The sequence below is a fragment of the Macrobrachium nipponense genome, chromosome 2 (assembly GCF_015104395.2).
Source record: "Macrobrachium nipponense isolate FS-2020 chromosome 2, ASM1510439v2, whole genome shotgun sequence".
Classification (NCBI taxonomy): domain Eukaryota; kingdom Metazoa; phylum Arthropoda; class Malacostraca; order Decapoda; family Palaemonidae; genus Macrobrachium; species Macrobrachium nipponense.
Window position 1 is genome coordinate 104,995,618 of NC_087201.1, and position 2,500 is coordinate 104,998,117.

At 38.7% G+C, this 2,500-nt stretch overlaps 1 protein-coding gene across 2 annotated transcripts in view; it reads right to left on the reverse strand.

Annotated features, from left to right (window-relative positions):
- The window catches only part of LOC135220884 (visual system homeobox 1-like), a 327,377-nt gene that overhangs the window by 54,934 nt on the left and 269,943 nt on the right, over nucleotides 1-2,500 (reverse strand). The gene's annotated exons all lie outside the window — the stretch shown is intronic.

Here is a 2,500-nt window from a genome sequence, read left to right on the forward strand (position 1 = left end):
AGAGAGAGAGAGAGAGAGAGAGAGAGAGAGAGAGAGAGAGAGAGAGAGAGAGAGAGAGAGAGAGAATAGCCAGTTGAAGGGAATTGAGAAAAAACAATTGTCACTTGATAAAAGAAAGAAAAAAAAAAGACGTCATTCGAGAACAGAAAACAAGAAAAGGAATATCATTGGAAAACAGGAAACAACAGAAATTGGTGAGTTGAGAAGAGAAAAGAAAAGCAATGTGGGCAGGATACACAGAGCAAGAGGCAGATACTAGAAACTGGTATTTGCGAATATTTCGTGGAAAATATGTTAAGACTATTCCTCTGTGGACGCTGAGAGTCAATATCCACTTCAGTCTCCTGAAATACTTGAACTGTCTTTGACTAAGAGGTAAATATAGCATCATCGTAAGAAGAAAGTCTAATAAATATTACACTTTTTATATAGAATTTAGCATAGGAGATTACACATTTATTGTAAAATGTAAGGTAAAAGCTTCAATGTACCAAAGTCATTATCATGATAGTAAGAAAGAGAATCATAATGATGTTCACAAAAGGCTCCAAGATTATCGGTCTTCGACTCTGTTCCAAGAGGAAATTGATCGGATGGCTGTGCAGCAACGGAGAACTGACTATCCTGATTTCTAGAATTTTACTATAAACACCAAATAAAAGTTACTAAAGTTACGAAACTTCGCTGCATATGAAAATAGAAATCTTTATCTCATCTTGCGCGTCTCTTCAGGCACGTGAATATGAAAGATTTCATCTATTTCTCAATATTAGCTGTTCACATGACTAATTTACCATTAAAAGAAAAATGTACTACAAAAGTGTTAACGAAAACTCTTGCCTCCCTAGGAAGGAACAAACGCCTGTGAATATCCAGCCTTATGTTATTCTACAAAGGACTCGAGCAGGTTCTGACCAGACGGCCGCTGATGCATTCTAGATACCATCATCTTTGCCAAATGGAATCGCGCAACCAACTGTCAATTATCAACACGTTTATAAAAATGAAAATTCATCATAAACGTCTACACTTGTAAGCGCACACACTCACGAGGAAGCAAACAAAAGAGTAAAGGAAAAAATAATAAAGATGAAGAAAGAAAAGAAAAAAATGCAGACGTCCGCACACCTACTTCCCCGCCGCTCTCAAGAACCCGCGAGTCAATGTGAAGTGTGAAGATGGAAGAACACGAAAGGAAGTGTAGGGGGTGGGTTGTTGGGAGGGTGAGGAGGAGGGCGACGACAACGGGAAGGGAACTGGGGAAGGCGGGGATATGGGGGTGTATACAGGAAGGAGAAGAAAAAACAAGAGGGTAGAAAAAAAATGTTGTGCAGTATCATTCGGCCATCAGAAGGTCCTGCACTCGAGGCCCTCAAACGCACCATCTACCCATTGTACAGAACAACCTCTCGGTTAAAGAGCGAGAGCCGGCAACTATTGTACAGGAAAAGCGAGAGAGATGCACGGCCGTAGATTTCTTTTCATATTATTGAGACTAATTAACTTCTGGAATTTCTCAAGGCTAATTTCTCGACCTACTTTCTCCCATCGAATTTTCAAAAGAAGTCTCACAAAGGAGAGCCATCGTCTCAAGAGAAGGAGAGGAGATAGGAAGGAAGAGTGAGGTGTCTTTGAAGTCTATCATAGGCCTAATCTACAATTACATTATTATGTATATCTATTTTTATTCCTTTTCTCGTTTCAGCGCCCCGAAACAAACGCGTTATCATCTTGAAGGAGAGAGAGAGAGAGAGAGAGAGAGAGAGAGAGAGAGAGAGAGAGATATGACCAGTTCTACTTAACTGTAAATCTCAATGATTTTGAATAAAAGGCAAGGAAATGATTTACATGAAGCTTCATTAAATTAAGCAGTTACGGGAGCGAGTAATTACTGAGTCTAAGGTCTCTCTTTTTCTGTCTTCCTCATTCTTTTCGACAGGTTCTATTTCAGTCACTGTTCTGTTGAACCGAAGGGGACAATTCAGACCTCATATGGCTCGTATAACCTGTCAGACCAACTCTTCTCATATTTTCTCCGTGGATATTGGTGGTTCTTTCCTTCTACTACCAGGCTTTGAAATCAAAATCCTTATGCTTTTCCCTACGCTAATAACCTTTCTTCCTTACAGAAGCGAGTCCATCGTTTCCTCCTTAGTTCATGCCCACCATTTGCTTCATTTTCTTGTTTTAGCATTTCTTTCGCGATAAATGGATGGCTAACAACAACGTCGATTACTGAACAATTTATACAATTATGCGTGTGTGTCATGTTAGTTTTTTTATCGTGTGTTAACGAATAAAATAATGAAGATAAAGAAAGCCACTAGGCAACGGCCTCTCTACAAACACTTTTTAGAAAACAATGTCTTGGTATATAACAAATAACACTGCCCTTTCAATTTCCATCAGAACGTACCGACTTTGGTTATCGTCCATCATAATAATAATAATAATGATAATAATAATAATCATACAATTTCCATCATTAGAGCATCATCAT